Source organism: Equus przewalskii, chromosome 13, assembly GCF_037783145.1.
Source record: "Equus przewalskii isolate Varuska chromosome 13, EquPr2, whole genome shotgun sequence".
Classification (NCBI taxonomy): domain Eukaryota; kingdom Metazoa; phylum Chordata; class Mammalia; order Perissodactyla; family Equidae; genus Equus; species Equus przewalskii.
Window position 1 is genome coordinate 44,025,836 of NC_091843.1, and position 25,548 is coordinate 44,051,383.

At 37.1% G+C, this 25,548-nt stretch overlaps 1 protein-coding gene and 1 long non-coding RNA gene across 2 annotated transcripts in view; one reads left to right on the forward strand and one right to left on the reverse strand.

Annotated features, from left to right (window-relative positions):
• Nucleotides 1-25,548, reverse strand: part of CHSY3 (chondroitin sulfate synthase 3) — a 244,790-nt gene that overhangs the window by 19,847 nt on the left and 199,395 nt on the right. The gene's annotated exons all lie outside the window — the stretch shown is intronic.
• On the forward strand, nt 5,991-12,065 carry LOC139075099 (uncharacterized). Its single transcript, XR_011525147.1, has 2 exons — nt 5,991-6,085; nt 11,710-12,065. It is a non-coding gene; the product is annotated as an uncharacterized lncRNA (long non-coding RNA).

A 25,548-nucleotide genomic window follows, 5' to 3' on the forward strand; every position in this document is an offset into this window, starting at 1 on the left:
CACATTTATAAAGAGCTGTATAATTCCAACAAGTGCTCATTGCACTAATGATTCCACATTATACTTGCTGCTTTACTGGAGCATATGCCTTTCTAGGTGGCCTGCTCCCAGAGAGTAGCCTGGGCCTAACACTTAATAAAATATTGATAAGTAACTTTTAATAAATTAACATATTTCCCCTAAAACTAGTTGGTAACCAAAACAGAGATCAAACCATTTACTGTAAGAACTTTAATTCCCGAATAGAAAATTCTCAGCATTCTGCATTCTTTCCCAGGCTTCTAAATGTCTCTTTAAGTTAAACAGTAAAATGTAACAGAAGACTTTACCCATCTGTGTTGTACAAGATTTGGCACATATCTTAAAGCTGTTATATCTTACTTAAGTAGTGACCTGCAGTTGTACCATGACTGATGGTGGTCATACATCTCTTTACTATTTTCATAATTGATGTAGTCATCCAAGCAGGGAGAAAGGTTGAGGACACCCATCATCACTCCTGCTTTGTGCCACTGGAATGTGAAATGATTGTAGGAGTCTAAGCTGATTCTAAATCAGGCTGGGCTCTGTCACACTAATAATTTCTGCACAAATAAATGAAGTGCTGCTGAGAGACCATGGTGAAAGAGAATGAAAGCAAAGCTACCAACGAGGCCTTTGCCACCTGCATGGAGGCAAGAGAGTCTTTCACTCAAGAAACAGGAAAAACTAAGGCTAATGTAGGAATTGTTAAAGTGGTGTGGAGTTAGGCCTGGCTTTGGGGGGACATTTCAATTACTTAAAGGAAAGAAAAACGAACCTCTCCTGCATGTTCCTCTGTCATTCTTTCAGCTTGTGCTCATGTGTGTCTATTTTGGGCTAAGATCCTGGCTCTGGAGTCACAGAGTCATAGGCCTTGTTTTGAGATCTGCTCTTTCATTCCCAGGCTGACCTTGGACAAATCACAACTTCTGGGAAAAGAAGAGCTCCTGGACTGTTCTCTACATTATATAAAACATACTTAAAACAGTGTCTGGCATAGATTAAATACTCAATAGATGTCACCATCATTATTGTTTAGTAAACTTTGATGGTGAAATTTCTTGCACTCTAAGGCAGATTGCAAAGACATTCCAGCTATACACGAATACCTAATTTAGTAGGTTAATAATGAGTAACCTTCAGTTATACATAATGTTTAAAGATTTTAAGATTGTATATCATTTGCCTCTTAGAAAAGACTTGTACTTTTAGATCAGTTCCAGATCATCAGGTAAAATCTCATAGTCCACCAATGGGTGACCAAGATGACCTTGACGTTCTCTTCTGCTTGACTAAACTTTAGACAGGTTTCTTCCTGACTATAGGTCCTTGACCTCCCTTTTCTTAGAGCATCTACTTTAGAAAACCTATAATTGTAAATTCTTCCTCTGCTCCTCCGAGATGTAAATCTCCTTCCAGCCTCTTGCCAGTTTTACAATCCAGGAATGTCTTTCTCAGGAACCTGGGAGCCATCCCTTTGAAATGTAATCACCAAGAAAGACAGAGCACCTATCTCTCAGTCTCTGGGAGGGCAGGAACCTAACTTCCAGAAGCTCTGATTAGCCTAGTCACATTGACCAAGGTCCCTGCTGAAGTCCTCTAGTACTTTTTCACTAGCTCACCCCAGCGCTTAAAAACTCTCTTGCCTTTTATTACAGCGATAATTGAGTTCAGTGTCTCTCCTCTGCTGCAATGGTTTTGAATAAAGTCTTCCTTGCCTGTTTAACTCTGTCCTGTGTAATTTTTCTTTCACATGGGTCACAGGAAACACTTGGTGAAGCACTGTGTTACAGTGCTTAGATCTCTTGCTCCACTTTAAATTCTTTGCTCTCATTAGCTTAAAAAAAGAGATGAAATCGGGACTGGCCCTGTGGCTGGAGTGGTTAAAGTTCCACATGCTTCGTTTTGGCGGCCTGGGTTAGCGGGTTTGGACCCCAGGCACGGACTTACACCGCTTATCAGTCAGGCTGTGGAGGCATCCCGCATACAAAATAGAGGAAGATTGGCACAGACATTAGCTCAGGGCTGATATTCTTCAAGCCGAAAAAAAAAAAAGAGGAAGATTGGAAGAATGGCTCAAATTAAGATCCTACTCCTTATGGTGTAATCAAGGAGATAAGTAGTGCTTCCCTCCAGCTGATTTTATTAACATTAAAGTTTTATGATAAATTATGAAGATCCCTAGAGCTAACCACCCAATTAAAATAACATAAGCATGGCAGGATGTCTATTATAATGTTTTTCTTAGAAGAAAATTCCTAATTATAGTGCTGTAGACTTCTGCATGGGCACAGCACTGCTGTGGGAATGGACGGAATCACAGCTCTAATTAACAGGTACGTGTTTCCAAGATGTCGCTAACTAAAAATAAGTGAAGCTTAATCTTTTAAAAGTCAAGTTTTCTGGAAATGAAAATACAATGGCTCCAGTCATTTTGACCTTTCTAATTACACTGACATTTCCTTCGTGGAGACTGGTATAGCTCATTTTTGTTTCTCATATACAAAGTCATCACAAGAGAAAGGGGTAATTTATATTAAGAATTAATAAAATATTTCATGAGAACCAGTTAAGTTTCACAGTGCACGCATTAGCTTTAGTAAAAGAGTAAAGGATAATCTGGGTTTCAAGTCTGCACAGTTATCTTTCAAAATGAATTAAAAGGAGTTTTTAAAATTTTTCTATCTGAGCAGATAAAATAAATGACTTATTTTAGTCCTAAAAGGCAAAGGTGTGTTGAGGAATACAACTATGAATAGTACAATTAAGGAATTAAAAAGTCGTATTTTACAAACAAGGAAAACTATACATTGCAAATCATACTAGCTTCTGGATTTGTTTTCAAGAGTCTGTTTTCAACACTATTGCTCCCAATACTGGAGGGCATTTAAAATTTATTTTACATAATATTTACAGCGTTAATTTTTTTTAACAGATCACTTAAAATCTTCACATGAATATCATGTCTAATTTTTTATACTTTGTAGGGCTAATCTCAGTGGCACATCATTGTGAAAAATACTTGACAAAAAGGCAAATAACTGGAATCACAATTTAAAATATGAGTTATAGGACAATTAGCAATTTACAAGGAAAAAAATAAATTTAGATCCTTACCTTCTTCACATCTTATACTGAATAAATTATATTCATGTATGTATACATGTATGTTTATATGTATATATATATGCATATATGTATATACATATATATGCATTAAAGACTTAAATCCTACTAGTGCCACCCCCTACAAAAAGAAAAAATACTATGAAAGAATGGGAAGAAAATGTAGGTAAATATTTACATTTTCTAAGCATGTGAAGAAGTCTTTTCTACGGAAAAACAAAAGTATAAACAAAAAATATAAATAAAAAAATAATAGATTTGAATAGTACATTAACATTAAAATATTTCCATATCAAAAGCACCATACATAATATTAAAAAGCAAACAATAAATTGGGAAAGTGCTTTTTGTAATAATGAGGCCACATCAAGAGTTACTATCCTTAATATACCATTAAGGTCATTGCTCTCCTTTCACCCTCATCACCAATTCCAATCTATTTTACTTAGTAACTACCTCGTGAATCTAGATTCTCTTCTTGTATCTTCAGGGAAGTCACTCTGTCCAAGATACCAAGAACTTTCTCTGTATTTCTGCAATAGTCACCTGTCTGACCACATCTCATCTGGCCAGTTTCCAAACAGTTCTCCATGATGCAACATGAGTCATCTTTCCAAGACCCAAATACGATCATGTGACTCTCCTTTTCCACAATAACAACCAATGCTCTTAGAATAATGACAATCTTAGAATAACGCATTCCTCTCCAGCTTTCTCTCTTATCTCTCACCCTCTATACTCCAGCCATATTGGCCTCCTCTCTCCTTAGTGCCTTTGCACATGCCTTTCCCTCTACATGGAATGTCCTCCCATCTCTGAATCACATTTCTTTTCCTATTGAACTATTACTCGGCTTAAATGTCACTGCTTCATGGATACTTCTCTGACTAAATCAGGACTGGTATACATTCTCTTCACACTAGGTGCCATTCTTCCCCACTATTTAACCCAGCTTTAATTTTACATATGTTTATTCATCTAAATACACCTGTCGCCCCAACAAATTTGGGAATTTTCTGAAGACTACAACTGTGTCTTCTTTTCACTCTATCTCCAGTGCCTCGTATGCCATAAATGATGCAGGGCCAGGGCTGTCTGGGGATAGGAGCCTATCTGGACATATAATGCCTCTCACATGTCTATGAGTAGATTCTAGATTTTCAGGGGCTGGCCCAGTGGTGTAGTGGTTAAGTTTGTGTGCTCCACTTCGGTGGCCTGGGGTTCGCTGGTTCAGATCCCAGGTATGGACCTATGTACCACTTATCAAAGCCATGCTGTGGCAGGCAACCCACACAGAAAAAAATAGAGGAAGATGAGCACAGATGTTAGCTCAGGGCCAATCTTCCTCAGCAAAAGAGGAGGACTGGCAGTGGATGTTAGCTCAGGGCTATTCTTTCTCAAAAAAAAAAGACCAGAGACTTAAAGACCCAACTAGAATAAATCTGGTCCTGAAGTCCCTGCTTTAAAGCCCATCTCAGTACAGGGATATACTGAAAACATATACATACCAAAACAAAGAAACAAATAGGTCCTGGCTCCGTGGCCAAGTGGTTAAGTTAGCGCGCTCTGCTGCGGCGGCCCAGGGTTCGGATCCTGGGCGCGGATGTGGCACTGCTCGTCAGGCCACGTCGAGGCGGTGTCCCAAATCCCACAACTAGAAGGACCTGCAACTAAGATATACAACTGTGTACAGGGGGTGTTTGGGGAGATAAAGCAGAAAAAAAAAAAAAAAAAAGATGGGCAACAGTTGATAGCCCAGGTGCGAATCCTTAAACAAAAAAAAAAGGAAGATTGGCAACAGTTGTTAGCCCAGGTGCCAATCTTTAAAAAAAAAAAAAGAAAAGAAACAAATATAGTTTCTACTCCTGACTTCCCAGTTCTCTACCTAGTACAATTGCTTTTCTTCCTGATCCATAGACACATCACTTAAGCACCATCTCAGACTCCTCCTTTCATCCTCTTCTCAGCATCCCTGTCAACAAACTGTATTTCTTTTTTACAAGTGCTTCCTAATTATCCTTTTGTTCTCTTCCCCTCTTACTGCTTGGACCCTGGTTCAAGTCTGAATTATTGCAAATGCCCATTATGGGACTTAGATATTAGTGCTCAAAGAAGCCACAGCAGATATAGATACAAATGAAATATAAATGGATGATTTTGAACATGCTAAATCAGAGGCCCAGGGGAAACCAGGAAGACATATTAACAGGACTTTGAAGCCCATTTCCCTCCTTCAATCAGAGCAGCTCTGCTTTAAGCTGTTATATATCAGGTTTCAAAATAACAGTTCATGTGAAGAAAAATTTCTGCAAAAAGGAAAAAAATGTTTGAAAAATCACTATTCTCAATCACCTGAGGTTGACATTTCCACACAGTCCTGCCAATTCGAATGCTACTCACCCCTTTAAATGCAGCTAAATTCCTACCACACCGACGCTTCTTCTATCTATTCCAGGACAGCTTGACTCTTCTTTGCAAGGTATTACAGAGCTTGCTGTATCACACGGTTTGGTGTTTAGTATATTACTCAGCTTTCTAATTTATTCTTTTATCAGTTGGGGTTATTTATTTATTTAGTCAATTAGCCAATTAGTTACGTAGTTATTTTCTCTCCTCCCCTATCCACAGGTAGACTGTAAGTTTATTTTGGCAAAGGTACTACCTAACGGATTTTTCCTTTAGCTCACTATGACTAGTGTGGGGATAATTAAGAATGACAAAATCTGATTAAATGATTTTAATGAGGAAGAAAAAGAAATATGTTGTCTTAGGAAAAACAAATAGATTTTTCTTGGAGCAGAATTTAGAACGAGTTGGAGCAGCTCTTTGGAACCCTAAGTTGAGAAAGATCCAGAAGCTGAAGGGAAGGAGTGCCATGATAAGTTGGGATTGAATCCCATGCGCCTGGCATTTGGTCATTTGTGTAAGGAAATGAAAGGTGAGGGCACCTTCTTTCTGCTTAAATGTCTTCTTCGTCAAAACAAACAGTTCCTATGTATGTTTTTGTACTTTATCTAAAAAGATGGAAAAGTTATCCAAGTGTAAAATATACCTTATGTTCTTTTTTGACAACTATTTTGTTTCTCTATTAAATAAAATTGTGTATCTCGCTAATAGCATTATTCTACTCTTCTCACATATATTTCTTTTTCTGAGAATGAGAACTAACTCAGATATTACCTTTATCCTCCACATGTTTGCCTTCCATGTAATCTTTCCTTAAACTTCTTGACTTTATTATTTTTTTGTGGGGGGGGGAAGAAAGGGTGAGGGTTGGGCATTAAGAAGTGCATGATAAATGAATTAAATAATTCATATACCAGAGTGCTGATTTGCACAAGCTGCACTGATTGAAAAATTGCCTGTTTGATGACAAAATAAACTTGAAAGTAATTGCAATTACATAGAGAAGGCACAATATTGCTACATTCACATCACCTGAGTTTAGATTTAAGTTGATTGAGGCTGTGTAATTTATTCTCTCTGTATTATTGTGAGCTGCATACTACAACTGGTATGTGGCTTTTCATCACCCCTTAAGATTCCTTTCTAAGATGTCCTCATAGCTCTACTCCAAAACCGCCACTTGCTGAAAGTGGAATGAGAAATAACATACAAACTAAAAGAACAAAGATAGGAATCTTGAGAGCTGGTTTTATGGCTTTTTAAAAAGGGATATTACGAAGGAGTTGATTTTACAAGGAAGATCATTGGACTGGTTGTTTACTGATCAGCTATGTGATAGTGGGCAAACCACACTATATGCCTGTGTCAATCTTCTCACCTATTAAATGGAGAGAATGCCTTTCAAATGTACAATGTTGGTGTGAAGGTCAAAAAAGAATAGTTATGTGAAAGCATTACAAATATATTTATATATACGATATATTATTTAAATGACCAGTTTAAAAAAAGAGATGTAGAAAAAAAGTATCTCTAGTTAACCGCTATTCTTTTTACAAATGTCCCAAGAAATCAAGGAATGACATTTAATACACATAGAAGTGTCTATAGATAAAAGATCTATTGAGAAGTAAAATCAATTGACAAAATAACAGTTAAATAAAAAGTCCTTTCTGGCATTAATTTGAAACATTATCCAAGGATACTTTTAATTTTTCAAGTAAAAAAAATCCAATGTTCTTCACTTGAGATCAGTGACTGTCAGTGGGGTGATGGTGTATCAGGATCTTGGGTAGGATATATAGATATTATAGTTTGAACAAAACACATTCTAAAATTATCATTGTTTTTATTTATTTTTACCACATTTTCTCAATCTAATTTAAAGTTAAATAACAGCAAAGAAGAGCGTTAGTCAGTTAATTAAAAGAGACCAGGAAACTCAGTTTTCAATAATTTACTTTAGAACTTAGGATTTCTTATAACTCTCCTTTATCAGGAAAATTAAGGATGGTTTCAAACTAAATGTTATCTTATTTCCGAATTCCTGAAATAATTTGTTTGGATTTTTTTGTAAGACAAAATAGTCAAACTACATTTTAATTATTGAAATCAATCAATTCTAAATCAGAAACATTATGCCAAGTTCAAAGTGGTGAAAAGATAAAATAAGCATTCTTTTATTGTAACAAGTTTGTAATGGTTGTATAATTGACTGATACCTTTTGCAAACTAACCATGCCAACTTTATAATATACACTATAATAAATCTTCATAAATTCTAAGAAATATATAGCAACTATTAAAGAGAATTTAAGAAGGTAAGAGCAAATTCTGAATATATTGCAAAATTTACTATAATCTTGAATGAGGAAGCAATTCTTTAAAAATTAATTTCTAAATTAGTTCAAATTTAGAATTTATTAAAATGATTTTTTAAATACAATATAATTTCAGAAATATACCAACTTTTAAGAAATGAAACTTGATAGGCTTATCCTAAAATATTTCTGGTGGTTGAATAAAAGTAGTCAAAGAAGTCTTGAAAAGGAAGACATTAAATTTCTTTGAGTAATTTAAACAGTATGGTACTAGTACAAGAATGGACAAACAGATCAATAGAATAGAATGAACAATCCAGAAAGAATCCTACATATATATAGAAATTTAATAAACTAAATGGTAGTATTTCTAATAGGTAAATAAAGGATAAATTACTCAACAAAGGCTATTAGAATAATTGTTTATACTTTTTATACATTTGATTCCTAATTTAGAATATACTCACAAATATAAATTTTAAATGACTAATCATCTATATATGTATAGAAGTATTAGAGGAGGAAAATTATTTTTTCTCTCTCTTTTTTTAAGATGGAATACTCTAGAGCCTACTTTGAATAATGAGGGAAAGGATTTTCATAGAGGAAAAGAATGCACATGTTATGGGATACACACAAGAAAAAGCCCCAAATGGACCACAAGAATTCTCTGTTTCTGTCACTTTGGGACTTTATTTTCATAGGAAAAGACTCAGATCAAGAGATTTTACGCTTTGTTCTTTTAAATAAGATGTAACAAAGTCATTGAGTTTGTTTGCCTCAGGAACGCAGGAAATTTTTTGTTCACATGTTTTTATACCGTCTTGCTAAAGAGATTATCGATTCTTAGGGAGATCAGAGAGGTCTGGCTCTGCTGTCAGACTACCTGGCTTTGAATCCTGCTCTATCAAATATGATCTAGCACAAATCATTTAATATTTCCTTATCCCAGTTTTCTTACCAATAAAAAGTGGAAAATATCATGAAGATTAAGTTAATTAGTATACATGTGTTTTTTCGGTGAAGAAGATTGCCCCTGAGCTAACATCTGTTGCCAATCTTCCTCTTTTTTTTTTTTCTCCCCAAAGCCCCAGTACATAGCTGTATATCCTAGTTGTAGGTCATTCTAGTTCTTCTACGTGGAATGCCACAGCACAGCTTGATGAGCGGTACATAGGTCCCTACCCAGCAGCTGAACTGGAAAACCCAGGCCTCTGCAGAGGAGTGTGTGAACTTAACCACTACGCCACAGGGCCAGCCCCCATAATGTGTTTTGAAGAATGTCTGGTATACAGTAATACTCAATAAGCATAAGCATTTCGCTATGAATAGAAGTGGTAATTGAATATAGCATCACTGAGAGCCCACAGCCTATGCTCCCTGGAAAGTAACAAAAAGACCAGAATTTTGCTTCACTTTCTGGAGCTGTCTCCTGGTAGACCTCAAATGTTTAGTTGTAGCTGGGGTGAAACCCCTCTAATGGTCCTCTCGTTCGTCCTCTACCCCTATCCTCATCTGCCCAGTGAACAGCACCATGTAGATTAGAACCTTCCTAACAACTGAAGATTCCTTTCTGGAGGCAGAGTTGAAAATGGTGTGGTCCCTTCTAGCTACTGTTAGGATACTGCATTTAATGACGGAGAAAGAAGGAGGTTTCCATCAATCTTCCCTTCTGTGAGAACAAAAGAATCAAAACTCTATTTAGCCCAGAAACAGGAAGTATCTCCAAATGCAGAAGACACCAGAACAGTACAGAGTATGTACTCAGCAAACTGTTTCATGGATTTTGAAAGGAAAGAATGAAGCAAGAGGCAAAAGGAAGGACATCTAAAGGGGAGACAAGGGTCTGAGAAAGAAATGAGGCTGAAAGCACCAGAAACGGATGGACCTTTGACAGGAGAAAAGACATCTCTTGTGTTACAATAAGAGAGAATGAGGAGAAAAGGGGATGCAGACGCAGGCAGGACTGAGGGTTGGGTGGTGGGCAGATGAGGGGCTGCTTAATAGTATCACCCCTAAGCAACTACTTCTAAGTAAGGCAAGTACTGGGAGCAAGACGGTCAGGAAACTTGCTTATTCTCAATATAACTCTGCTTGGTTGAAATGAGTAAATCTGTGGTTCTAATTTACATAATCTTTCCATGAATAAAAATAGGATGTAAAACTCAATCTGTTCCAGATTTAGATCCAAACTGGAATGCAAGATTTGACAGAAATCATCTCCTAAGATGGAACTGTCTTTAAATGGTGCTAACGAATCTCAAAATAGAATATTTCCAAAAACATATTCCTCCTTTTTCTGTAACCACAGTGACAACTTCAAAATCTTTTTTTTTTTTGACACCTTCAAACTCTTTTCAAACCACTGTGCTACCTTTGATGCTCTTTGAAAAAAAAATACTACTATTAGAGATTTTTAGTTGGAAATGTTCCATGTCGCATTAGGTAGGCACTTCTACCTTGAAGCTGTTCCGTGGTAAGTATTGCCAGTAACTCATTACCTCGGATGCATTTCTTGGCTGACTTGCAGCAATCACTGATGCCCATCTCTGCTCTTACTTGCCCTTTCGATTACTACCAATAGCCTACGTCTCACCACTCACACCTCTAGTCATGTGTACAAAATTTCTATGATAAGTATAATTGACATATGCTAATTCAGTTGTTTAAAGTTATTAGACTTAATTTGCATTCTTGCAGAGAAAACTCATATCACATAATTCAGATACTGCATTCAAGCTTTTATTTCATTTATGATGCCTCAGTTGAAAGGGTTGAAAAGGATAAAGGAGAGGAGATAACAATACATAAAAGTGCTTATAACTAAATTTAAAGTTGTCTCAAGTACAACTTGCAAATAAAACATGCATTAAAACACCTTAATACAGAACTAAGGAATAAATGGTTTTTTAAATATACCGAAAATCTCTCTGACTACAATTTTCTCTTTCCCTCTTTACATTTAAGTAATACTTTTCAGAGACATGCTGCAAAAACTTTCAGACAAACTTTCAACTCATCTGTGCTTTCCTTTATGAAACATCACTGTTTACAAAATTCACTCTTCTGTTTAATGGTGGTCCATTATTTACAAATCAAACGCCATCCAGGGCAGAATGCTGAGTTCTTTAAGGCACATCTTGTCTAAGCTCCCACATGATGTTAAACAAATTCTATTAGATCTCTCTAAACTAAGAAACTGACATTAAATATTTATGAGGTGCTCTTGTTGGCAATGAAGTACTCTAGGAATTTTAACATAGAGTGGACCCTAATGTTACTTGATTCTTTAAGAACAAGATAGCATCAGAGCAAATAGTAGAGCTGGGATTCAAACTCTGCCATGTCAGGCTCTCTAAAGGCGTGTTCCTGCTCCTCACTACACCAGTCAATCGCCTTTAATGATTGGGATCCAGTACCTCCCCGGTTAACTGATTTATTGCTTGGATAGATCTGACTCTCAGAAAATTTTTCTCTACTAAAGTCTTTGGCCCTTTAACTTAACCACCAGTGTCAATTCTACCATCTAGTGTTCTAGTGCCAAACCCAGATTCTATTCCTTCTTCCATGTGACATCCATTCACGTGAAAGATGGCTATGATCTCTTCGGTCTGCTGCTAGGAGCTAATAGTTGTATTAGCATCTAGTCACTCACTTCTAAGCATGTTTCCGCTGGATTGTAGTCCTCTTAAGTATAATAACCCAAACTAAACACTCAACAGCCTTCCGAGTGTGGCCTGATCAGCAGAGCATTTGATTTGGCTCAATGTCTTAGCCTTTTGAAAATTTAGTATATCCTTATTCTCTTATCTAACATCTATGTTATTAATCTTCACAGGGTTCTTAGACATGACGTGCTTGTTGTCTATAACTTCACCTGAGTCACTGATAAGAACAAGAGAAAGAGAAGTCAACGCTTGGTAGCTTGCCAATAAAAGTCTCTCTCTCCAGACTGACACTCAACCTTATCATCTGCACGTTTGGGGACCACATATAAATCATTCATGAACTTGCGTTTGAAGCTAAGCCTTACCTCGAATCAGCCAACTGATCTGGAAAGGAATTTAACTCATAAAGCTTAGTTTCTTATATCTGCAAATTGGGAATGGCCATACTTCCTCATAGATGTCACAGCAATGACATTTGTAGATTCTACGATTATCTGCATTCAGAGTAAATACTCAATGAAAAGTATCTCCTTGCTGTTAAGAAACATTTCCTGGGACTGGCCTGGTGGTGTAGTGGTTAAGTTCCTGCACTCTGCTTCAGTGGCCCGGGGTTTGCGGGTTCACATCCTGGGCACAGACCTACACACTGCTCATCAAGCCGTGCTGTAGTGGCACCCCACATACAAAAAACAGAGGAAGATTGTCACAGATGTTAGGTCAGGGACAATTTTCCTCAGGCAAAAAGAGGAATATTGGCAACAGATGTTAGCTCAGGGACAATCTTCCTCACTAAGGAAAAAAAAAAGTTTCCATAATCTTGTCACATGCAGCTGTCAAAAAGCCTGTTCCTATGTTAGCTCAGGGCCAATCTTCCTCACACACAGACACACACACAAATCCTATTCCTATTCCAGTCAGTAGCTCTCCATGCGATGCAGCTTGCTTACGTGTCGCAGACCTAGTTCATGCAGTAATCAACTAAACTCTCTAATAATTTGTCCCTTTGCTGTTTAAGCAAAACAATCTTTGCATTTATGAATATTAAGCCCCCTCTGCGCACTGGGTGGAAGGGCACTGACGTTCAGAGAGTGCAATACGTTTGATTTCTCAGGCTGGTGCTATGAATCCATTTCTGTCTTTGACTTGTTATATTTCCTGATTCAAATAACTCAGCTTTTGCCATTCCACTTCTCTGATCTGTAAAATGGTGATAATGATATTGACCCATCTCACAGGCGTGCTGTGAAGAAATGCTAATTAACGTTCACAGAAGACTTTGAAAACGCAAATTGCTATTTAAATGCTAAAAATGTACATTCAACAGAGGACAAGTGTACCTTGGGATTAACATGTCCCAGGTGCTGAAATGGTGTCACCTTGCTCAAAGTGGGAAACCAAATAAACAGCCTGAGACCTGCTCAAGATCCATACTCTTTCTCTCATTCTATTTTGAAGCAACATGATTTTTATAGATTCTGTGACTGAAAACTAGAAATAAGTAATAACTTGAATGTCTCTTTTTAAAAGGTGGAGGATATACTTTAAAGGATTGTCAGAAAGAGAAGTGACTAAATTGCTCAGGGGGAAAAAAATGCTTCCAGGTAGTAATGATAGGGTAAGAAATCTGACAGTTCAAGACTCTTTTCTGTAAAAACTCAATCTTACTAATAAAGGTAAAACTGCACTCTTCTCATACAATAAGATCCATTGATTTGGATTAACAGATACAGCTTGTTCTCAAAATCTAAACTGTCAGGTTAAGAAAACATTTTGAGATCGTAAAATAGATTAGAAGTGTAAATGATTCACAAACAAGAGACTACACAAGCCATGTCAGCCTTCTGCTAAGGCAGCTCTTCCCCAGGCTGAACAGCTGCTTAGCAGAATCTCACTAATGTATGGCACCCCAGGAACGATGCAGCGGCCTACAAGGCTTCTGAAAAGAAAGCTGCTAAATATTCCTCAAAATGACTTTTGACTAACTCGTCCAGCTTAGGATCCCTCCCTTGCTTTGAGGAGGTAAAGAACACAATGCTTAAACCATCTGGAAACGTTTTATTTGAGTGGTCTTTCTACCCCACCGGGGCCTGTGGCAGGATTTGCATTTTTAGGGCTTTTCAATTTTCAACAGTTAATCATCTTAGAGGATAGGGATGTGCAAAGCTGGCAGTGTTTCTTGGGAGACTTGATAGAAACTCAGCAGAGGAAAAGAAACGTTTTTAGTTTGAAGTGGAAGGTTGCATTAAACATGAAATAAACACTCCTTCCTGTGCTGCCAGAGTCTAAAAATAGGCCCCTGAACAGATTTTAAAGCGCCATTCTATGCTTTCTCCAATGAAGCCACTGGCACTATTAGCCTGATTACTACGCAAGGAGAGGGCCAGATGGCTTGCCCTTGAACTGAAATCAAAGGGCCTTCTTTTATGTGAACATGCTTTTCAAAGTGAGGGCTTTCAAAGTAAAGGCCCCATGTTTACTACACAAAGGGAATGTGCTGGCCCACTGCAAACTCCCTATCCAGAGTCCAGTAGTCAGTTTTCTTGGCACAATGAATAATTACAACCAAAGCTAAGTAGACTCATGGAAATGCCTTCTACAGCTCCCGTCTTGAGATTACAATGTGTCCCAGAGAGGTGGCCTACCACTTAACCAACATCAAATTCTCTATTAAAGAGTCAAGTACATTGGACTTGCTATTCAAGGCATCATCATGGGCATCACCCCGGAGCTTTTTAGAAATGCAGACTCTCAGGCCCCACCTTGGACTGACTGACTCAGAAGCTGTAGCTTAACAAGATCTCCAAGTGATTTGGATGCACATTAAATATTTAGTTGCATAGGCTTAGTCGGTTTCCATCCAATTCTCTGTTTCCCCAGGAAGATCTCCAACTCCCTTAGTAGTTCTATTCTATCATCTCACATTCCTAACAATAACTTTATTTCCCTCTGCTATAATATAATATTGAAGAGAAAAGAATTTAATCTGAGTTACACAGCAATACCACCACATAGACACCTCATGCCAAAGCTAATCAACACATTACTATTTATTGAACATCTATGTGCTACATAACATTCAGAAATGAAAAAGACACACTCTCAACCCAAAGAGCTAACAATGTCTAGACACATATGAATAATCCGATGCTGGATGGATAGACATAGAGAAAGATGGCATTTAAGAAAGCCCTCAGACAATCTGAAGGGACGAAACTAAGAGCATCTGAGGGTTCATTGAGAGAGAGATTAAGATACCCTTGGACTAGATATGATGATGTTTTGCACTCCATCCTAAGGCATTTGGAATTTAAGTCAGTGGGTGGCACACAAATTCTAATACCTACCAGGGTCAGGAGACAATGGATGAAGGGGATTAAGTGACAAGGTATTTGTCATATGGTAAAGGACAATTATTCCTTAAACTCCAGTCTGCTGGGCCCGATGTTGCCATATTTTCTGGTTTTTAAAACAGCCAGAAATCCAGATTTGTATGATGTGCAATCTCCTAATGTTTAAATACTGGCTACAAAAAAATTAAAGAACACAAACAACAACAATGAATGGGAAAAACAAAACACCTCTGTGGGCTGAAGTTTGCAACCTCAAACTCTAGGTTATCTTTGTCACGCAGGGAAGGCCCTAAAACATTTTCCATGGCTAATGCTCTGTTCTTAAGTTGTGCTTGCTTATAGGAACCAAGGCAGAATACTGCCAGATGGCCAAATAGCAGAACTGGTCCAAACCAGAAAGGTCCAAGATGGTGATGGGGTGCTGTGCACAAAGGGAAATATGTGCAAAAGGTGCTGTGTTCATTTTCCCTTCGGGGAGAAGGTGTTTTAGAGCACGAGTTCTCCCTTTTCTCTATTCTCTGATCAACGAATAAAGTTTCTGCTCTGCTATTCCGAACCCCGTCTTGTTCTGTGGCACGAGCCACCTGGGGCAAAAGGACCCACTTGTGGGTCTCTGGTCCCTTAGGACTTGGTAACATTTTCACCCACCAGAGGCTTGGCAGCAGCCTTGCAGTGGGGTTTCCATGATTAATAAGACTGGCCATGGTATTTCCAGAGGTAGACAGTGGAAGGAAGCACAATGTGATGTGTGCTGAAGTAGAATCTTTCATGCACGGAGCTGTGGGTAAAAAATGGACTAACTTTCCAGAGCAATGAGGAAAGGCTTCCCAGATTGGGGATCATGAGCTGAGGTTTCAAGGATCAAAAGGTGTGAAGTAGAGAAGGTGAAAGGGGTAAAGAGGCACATGTGTATGCTGATGGAAGGCAACTAGACTAGACTTTTGGTGGTGAACAGGATGCAGCCTATACAGAAGTCAAAATATAATGATGGACACCTGAAATTTATATAATGTTATAAACCAATGTGACCTCAATAAAAAAAAAGAAGGAAAAGGTATGAAGTAAAAGGGAGGAGAAATAATGGGAGAAAATATTCAGGTGAAAAAACTGAACATGCAAAACTTAAAGGCTTGAGAGAGAATGATGTTTTGATGAAATAGAGTTCAGAATGGCTAGGGGAGTATACAAAGGCAACAAATTTGCTTAATTTTAAGCAGTTGATGAATAATATCACATGATTTCCTCTTAAGAATGCCCATTCTCCAGGCTGGGGCAAAATAGGGAGCTTTCTTTTATCAGTAGTTTCTTTTATTTGTTGTGTCTTTGATTTGATGGGCTATAGAGAAAATGCATACAGAAAGTAAGAATTTTATAATATTTCACCAGATATGAACTCATATTGCTTAGGCCAGCAAGCAGTCGGCAATAATTCCTTCAGTTTTTAGGTATTACTGAAGAAGGGCAGAACTTGCCACCCTAAAATATGTCTCTTTGGCATGAGGATTATTTTGAGCTGGTTATTTTTAAGAAACAGCAGATATAGGAGAAGCTCTGAAAACCAAGTTATCTTTCATAAGAGATGTTTACATTTATAGAGGAAATCTCCATTTGTAAAGGTGTCTCCCTCTCTCCTACTGGGAATAGGAGGATGACTAAATCTCTAGAAACTCTTATCAATGGAGAAGGCAGCAACTTAAATCTGCATAACAACTTTACCTTTATTTACTGTGCTTTTCATGGTAACTTCCCATAACTGGATACCCTGCTCCCCAACAACTTTTGTCTTTAGCTGGAGATGGCATTTAACGGCAGGTGGCTTGGGTCATTTTGAGGAGTTATTCAGTTTTCCTGGGTATCTCCCATGTATACAGGAGGTTTACACGTTATTAAACTTCTGTTTGTTTTTCTCCTGTTAATCTGTCTTTCATTACGGGGGGGGGGGGGGGTCTCATTCAAGAACCTAGAAGGGTAGAAGGGAAATTATTTTTCCTCTCTTATATTACTGAAAAATGAATGAAGGGCTTTTAACAGATGTTCAAAGGGCACTGAACATTATCAATCAAGCTAACTCATATTTCTTCCCAAAACAGCTTTTAACAACAGCTGTGACTCTTTTATTTGCTGCTTTTAAAGGAAATTTTTATGTCTATGGCTATATCTGTAATTTTAACTGTAAGTATTCCATCTGTGATTTTAAATTATTTATTTATCTTCAATGTTAGCAAAAGAGCATTGATTAGAAACTTAAATAACTCTCCTCCTCTTACTCACTATCAGTGAGCTGATAGGAAAAACTTTAAAAGCTCTTTGGTGAAGAAAAAAATGAAACACAAAAATATCTACGAAAATTACAGGAAGAAGAGAAATGATGAAATTTATTAGACTACTAAAACATGCTGTTAAGCATATTTTATTTAATTTTTCAATGTGTTCTGGAAATCATTAATATAGTCAGTCTGCAGCTGCTTCTTTCTGAATACAGAGTGTTGGAATGAGCAGACCACAACTTTCATAACAAGTCAATAATTTTGGTTATGGTCGTAAGGTTTGCAAATTAACCAGGCCTTAAATATTTTGCTCTCTATGATTCCTTCATAATAAATATTACAAATAAATGCCTAGACCAGTGGTTTCTATTCATTTTTATTTTTTAAATTTTTAAAAATCTGAACTACTTAATTGAAGCATGATTACTATGTAAAAAACTGGACAAATTTAATGTATACAATCTGATGAGTTTGCAGATAAATATACACCCATGAAACCATCACTACCATCAAGGCTACAGAAATATCCATCATCTCCTAAAGTTTCCTCTCATCCTTGTTATTATTATTGTTATTATTCGTGTGTGTGTGTGTGTGTGTGTGTGTATGAGTATTAAGAACTCATAACAGAAGATCTACCCTCTTGGATCATTGGTTTTTAAACTTCAGAGCAAAGAGGCAGCTGGGGGTGCTTGTTAATATGCAGATCTCCAGGCCTGTGTGAAGAAAGTCTAACTCTGATTTTTTTAAAGGTGCCCTAAGTGATTCTGATGCAAACAGTCCCAGAATTATATTTTAAATGATGCTGGGTTGGTGATGCACTGAGTGCTGGCCCAGTGAAATCTTTAAGGAAATAATGAAAAACTTCTGAGATGTATCTAGAGTGATAATGCCAGTGAACGCAACTCCATGAGGCGATGGACTTTGCCTGTTTTGTTCACAGCTACATTTCCGGCATGTGGCACAGAGTGGGTACTGCATAACCACTTGTTGAATGAATATGTGAAAGAATGAATTGAGCATGTCAGCACTTACTCTCTGAACTTTATGCCCTTCCCTTGGTCCTGTCTTACCACTAACCATCAGTCAGATAAAGGACTCATGTCTCAACCTGCTCATCAAAAGAGGCATTTGCAGGCTCAGAATGATGACATTTTGCAAAGTCATCAGCAGTCTTGAAACTATAACGTTGATGAGTTTTCCTCTCTGACCACTTCCAAAACTGAGAATGTACTTGAAAGAGTTGCAACATCTTGCTGGATCATGATGAATCAGCATCCACGTTCCAAATATGTTCTCTAATATATCACACAAAATATGGCACCCATAGTCCCAGCAAAACGTCATGTGGGTCTGAATGATACTGAATTACAGAGTTCCGTTTTTTTTTCAGACCTGTGAGCTTGTGAAATGTTTCTGTATTAGTTGTCATGCTCTGAAACCAATATGGTGGGGTGTTGCAACTAGATTTAGAGGTGATGAGGGAGGCAGAACCACATACACACACGATTTCTTTTAAAAAATCTTTTATTATTTCTCTAGGGTACATGGAAATGCTTTTATGAAATCTGAAAGTTACATAAAACCAGAGAGAAACCAATATAGCTGCAAGTTTCATTCCTCTTAGGGATTCAGAAGACATAGAAAAGCCATGGAGCAGATCCAGTGCTACTTCAAATGTGCTTTTCATTAGTAAGGACATGAGCACTAATGCAGTTTATAGTTCTGACTGAGGTCCTAATTTATCCTGTAAGTTAGCACATTTAGCATGAAAGTTCACAAAGCTTGGGCTGGCCCTGTGGCCGAATGGTTAAGTCCACACACTCTGCTTCAGTGGCTTGGGGTTCGCTGGTTCGGATCCTGGGTACAGACCAATGTACCACTCATCAAGCCATGTTGTGGTGGCATTCCACATAGAAGAACTAGAATGATCTACAACTAGGATATAGAACTATATACTGGGGCTTTGGGGAGAGGAAAAAAGGGGAAGATTGGCAACAGATGTTAGCTGAGGGCCAATCTTCCTCACCAAAAAAAAATGAAAGAAAGAAAAAGAAAGTTCAGAAAGCTCTTTAACACCATGGCTAAAAGCAATTCTTCTGAGACTGCTTTAGCCCTAAATATCATGTAATCATTAGAATTCTATTGACAGTATATATTCAAGTATCAAGTTATTAATCAATACTGGTTGACTGAACACTTCTCTGCTTATCAATAGTATTTCCAATGGTTTCTCTAGCACAACATTATTTCTGTTAATTTTTCTCATTTTCAAATAATAAATACTTAAACCAAATAAAGCTAGAGTAGCTATACTTATATTAGTCAATATGGACTTTAAAACAAAGACTGTAATAAGAGACTAAGAAGGGCATTATATAATGATAATGGGGTCAATCCAACAAGAGGATATAACATTTGTAAATATTTAGGCACCTACCACAGGAACACCTGAATATATAAAGCAAATACTAACAGGACTAAAGAGAGAAATAGGCAGCAATATAATAATAGTAAGGGAGTTTATTACTCCTCTTACATCAATGGATAAATCATCCAGACAGAAAATCAATAAGGAAACATCAGCCTTAACAGACACATTGGACCAGGTTGATAGATATTTGCAGAACATTCCAACCAAAAGCAACAGAATACACATTCGTCTCAAGACATTTTCCAAGGTAGATCATATTTTAGGCCACAAAACAAGTCTTAATAAATTTAAGAGAACTGAAATCATATCAAGCATCTTTTCCGACCACCATGGTATGAAACTAGAAATTAATTACATGAAGAAAAGTAGAAAATTCACAAATATGTGGAGATTAAACAACATGCTGCTAAGTAGCCAATGGGACAAAGAAGAAATCAAAAAACACCTTGAGACAAAGGAAAATGGAAATGTAGCATACTGCAATTTACGAGATGTAGCAAAAGCAGTTCTAAGAGGGAACTTCATAGCAATAAATGTCTACCTCAAGAAACAAGAGGTCTTAAACAACCTAACTTTACACCTCAAAGAACTAGAAAAAGAAGAAAAAACAAAGCCCAAAGTTAGTAGAATAAAGGAAATAACAAAGATCAGAGCAGAAAAATAAAGAAATAGAGACTAAAACACAATAGAAAAGATCAATGAAACTAAGAGCTAGTTCTTTGAAAAGATAAACAAAATTGACAAACCTTTAGCTAGACTCACCAAGAAAAAAGAGAGAACACTCAAATAAACAAAATCAGAAATGAAAGAGTTGATGTTACAACTGACACCACAGAAATACAAAAGATCATAAGAGACTACTATGAACAATTATATACCAACAAATTGGACAACTTAGAAGAAATGGATAAATTCCTAGAAACATACCACCTACCATGACTGAATTATGATGAAACAGAAAATCTGAACAGACTGACTACTTGCAAGGAGATTGAATCAGTAATCAAAAACCTTCCAATAAAAAAAAAGTCCAGGACCAGATGGCTTCACTGATGAATTCTATCAAACATTCAAAGAAGAATTAATACTAATCCTTCTCAAACTCTTCCAAAAATAGAAGAGAGGAGAACTCTTCTAAACACATTTTATAAGGCCAGCATTACCATGATATGAAAACCAGACAAACATGCCACATAATAAGAAAATTACAGGCCAATATCCCTGGTGAACATAGATGTGAAAATCCTCAACAAAATATTAGCGAACTGAATTCGATAATACAAAGGATCATACACAATGATCAAGTGGGATTTATTCCAGGGATGCAAGATGGTTCAACATACACAAATCAGTCAATGAGATATACCACATTAACAAAACAAAGGATAAAAATCATATGATCATCTCAATAGATGCAGAAAAAGATATACGCCCCCCCGCCATGTTCATTACAGCATTATTTACAATAGCCAAGATATGGAAACAAACTAAGCATCCATCTGTGGATGAATAGATAAATAAATTGTGGAATACATATACAATGGATTATTATTCAGCCATAAAATAGAATGAAATCTTGCCATTTGAGATGACATGGATGGACCTTGAGGACATTATACTAACTGAAATAAGTCAGACACAGAGAAAGACAAATACTGTATGATCGTTCTTACTCTCTTGTATGTGGAATCTGAAAAAGGAAAGGAAACCAAGCTCGCAGATACAGAGAACAGAGTGGTGAATGCAAGAGGCAGGTGGTCGGGGTGGGGGTGTCTGTGTGTGTGTGTGCGTGTGTGTGTGTGAGAAATGGGTGAACTGTGTTTTCCTTTTTTCAGTTTAAATAAATTGAATTTAAAAAGCTGTCAAAAGATATCCATGTTTCCAAAATCACATGAGAGTCACCATTAATATTTTTATATACTTACTTTCAATCTTCTTCTATATATTTGTACATAGTTGTGATCATAAGACATATGCAATTAAAGCTAGTTATTTCAAGCAGTTCATAAACATCATTTTAATGGCTCCATAAAATTTCCGATCATAATTTATATTTTAAAAGTCACTGTAATGTCCCACTTCATTAAAGAAACTTGGACACAGATACTGATGTTTTTACCAATAAATGCATAGCAGCAACTCTGTCCAATTCTGGGAAATAGATGTGACCCTTAACACACCAGGCTTTTTGTCCGTAATGCAGTTCTCATTTTTCATATGCTCAATCAGTCCCATTTAACATAATAATCTGTCATAATGAGGTGCCATTACATGTGCAGTTAAAATGCTTGATGTTTTAGAAGTAAAGACATTTTAAAGGTTTTATTTTTCCTTTTTCTCCCCAAAGCCCCCTGGTACATAGTTGTATATCTTTAGTTGTGGGTCCTTCTAGTTGTGGCATGTGGGATGCCGCCTCAGCATGGCCTGATGAGCGGTGCCATGTCTGTGCCCAGGATCCAAACCGGGCAAACCCTGGGCTGCCGAAGTGGAGCGCGAGAGCTTAACCACTCGGCCACGGGGCCAGACCCAAGAAGTAAAGACACTTTAAACGAAACTTCAGAAATGGAATATCACCGTCAATAATGTTAAGCAAAGCACTTAATGTTTCTATGACAATTTATAATTTTTTAAAAAAGGAAACTAACGTATAAATTAAGATAAAGCAATTATGCAAATTAGCAGTGGTATGGACTACCTGCAATAAAGCTCAGCTAATACAATCAACAATTCACACATACTTCAAAGACTGGCTCGCAGAACTATGTGTGCATCTTGGAGGAATGGGGTCTCAGCCTGCACTCTGAAGATCTAAATCATAGGCCAAGATTTGATGTAGAGTGATGCTCTCCAAACAAAGGTTTTTACCTTTTAACTTTTCTGGATCTCACCTGTATCATGTGAAAAGGAGGCAAGCAGTACTATCATTAGATAAGAGTAGGGAAAACCCTTTGAGGTTTTAGGAAGATATTTCCATGTTCTAAAGTACCATTATTTATATCAAAAGTCATTAAAAGTTTTGCCATGAGTAAACATGGAAGTACTTCAAAATATTTTTCAGCTTCGAAAAAATATCTTTATGGAAGAAACACCTCTTGAACCTTTCAAGCACAGTGACCTAAGGCCACTTGTAAATCATTCCACCAACATCTAGACATGCTCAGACTGAATGACTTAAAAAAAGAAGGCACAGCAACATAAAGGTGCCCCTCTCATGTTTATTTTGTGATGTTACTTTTTCCTGACTATAAAAGTAATACTTACTTTTACACACTATTGGAGGGAGTGTAAAATTGGTCCAAATACTTTGGAAAATTGTTTGGCAGCATCCAATATAGCTAAATACATGTATATCTCATGGCCATTAATTCTACTCCTTGGTATACTACAAAAAAATGTACATATGTTCACCAAAAGGCACGAATAAAAATTTTCATAGTAGTAATAGTATATAACAGCCCCCAATAGTAGCAATAGCTCCAAATTGCAAACAGTCTAAATATTTATCAACTAGTAGAATGAATGCATTTTTCTTGAGAATGAACAAACCCTAACTCCATGCAACAATATAGGTGACTCTCACAAACGTAATGCTGAGTGACAGAAGCCAGATACAAAAGAATATATACTATACGAATTCATACATTTAAAGTTCAACAGCATAGATTAATTTGGTCTGTCTTAGAACTCTGATAACTTAGTGGGTCTTTAAGATTCCTTAGTTTCATGTTCTGCTTATTTTTCCTAATAAATTCAGTATTAGGTCTTGCTATTACAACCATTCTCATACTCATCTATCTCTGGAGGAGTGTTCCCTTTGTGTTTCAATTGATGAACTGAAACTAGTATCATCAGGCCAGCTGTGACAATAATCAAAGGAAAGAGAGTCTGAAGGAAGAACTAGCTAGCTCTTTATGCTGCTAAGCTCTTTATGCTAAACACTGTCATCTACAAAAAATTTTCTCTCTGTTGTAATTAAGGATTTTTTTTTCCAAGTAGACACATGGAAATCATAGCAATGCACATTAGTGAGAAAACAGCATTAACAAGTGATAGATCGCATGCTAAGGCCTTAACATATTTCCATACTTTTATAGAAGACAGAATGCAGGGCTAGTTCCAGGTATAGTTTCTGTCTCTTTACAGGTGGCTCCCTTTCCTCTTTCTGTGCCTCCCTTCCCACAATTTCCTATGTTCTGATTGATGGGAAATCCTAAACTCCACCCACACAGGTTCATCTGATTCTGCCCTATTTCCTGCAGCTTGGCCCTTCCAGTAAACAGCTGAAAACTCGTCAAAGCAGCTATCAGGGTGAAGGTCACTGATTCTCCAACTTTGGAAGGTGGAGATTTGGGATGTGATCAGGTGGCCTACGAGCTCCCGACACATTTAATAGCAGCAGCAACTGCCAGGATAATTCTTCCACAGAAATAGCCCCAAAAGTAAGGTTCTGACGATCTTGAGTTTATGTTCTCATTTGTCTTTTGATTATTTCGTAATTAATTCCTACAACAACAACAAAGACTCCTTAAAAAGAGATCGATGTTGACGCCTTCAAAATAATTTCCTCAAACATAATCCCGTTGGAATATTTTATTTCCTCTTTAGCTAAAAGTAACATTTCAGAAAAATGCCGTTTCAATTTTCCAATTGGAAAAGAAAAATTGTAAACAAAAGGCCAAGATTCTCACATTAGAGAATAAATGTTTGAGAATCACTAAATGAAATTATAGCTACAGAATGAAGACATGATTTATTTTAAATAAATGAAATCACTGCATATATATATTTGTGAGCGTGAAATAGTCTAAGATCCCCATCTCCTCAGTTTGTAGCTTTAAGGGTTGCCCATATGAGCCAGAGTCGAAATAAAATTCAGAGAATGCTGATTGCTAGTATGGTGATGTGACAATCATATTACTATTGAAATTGTTTTTAAAAAAAGCTTCAAAACCCTATCCCTACACCTGACTTGATAGCGAAATTTTGTTAGACATAGTTACACTTTTGAGGTAAGGTCTATTGTAAATACAATCATTGGCTAAAAATTTATTTTTAAATCATACTATTAAGCAATCTAGTAATATAGAAGCCCTAAAAATATTAGCTCTGCTTCCGCTTTCTCCACAATAGTCAACATCTATTGTAACGGCGCCCCTAATGATCACTGTGAGTATTCTTTGCCATATTTTAAATACAGAATACACAGAGAGGAACTGCATGGTTTTGATACTCTGTGGTAAAAACTCGGAGGGCAGCCCCACGTTCCCATTAGCAGGACAGAAGAAAAACTCTTGAACTTAAAATAAAGCAGCTCCTATTCCAAAAATTTGCTTTTGCTTAGATCTTCTAACAAAGTGCTGCTCTCACTGGGTATGGCTGACAGCTTTTTGCCTCACCAGCTACCTAGGCCTCCGTTTCAGGATGTGAGGTTATCACATTCATCCTAACCTGGAGCTCACACTAAGACTTCAGTGAACTGCTTGAAGCATGGCAGAGCCCACACAGCTTGCTCTGAGCTTTTGAACTTCAGAAAACGGGAAAAATCATCACCTGCTGTTATCTCTACTTCTCTCTTCAAGGTTGTTTCCCATGTGTCTTGCCAAAGGGAACTCTTTCAGCCAATCAATTACTAGCCTTGGCTGAATCCCTGTTTTCGATAGATTTCTTTTAATAGTCTCATCATTGCTCTACTTGAACAAAAGAGATTCAGGCCCAACCTACAGAAACTGCGTGAGCTCTTGAGTTAATATATCCTTATCTCATAATTCATCACTATTTTAGCAATGTCTTGCTCATTGCTACATCAGATTAAGGGTGTATTCTCTGTGTGGCCTCTATATCTCTCTGTTATCTTTGCCAATGATTACGAAATGGAGCCAAATTGGCTACAATGATCCCTTTTATATATTACATATGGTTACTCCCCAAAAGATAGTTTTTTAAAAAGAAGATATTGAT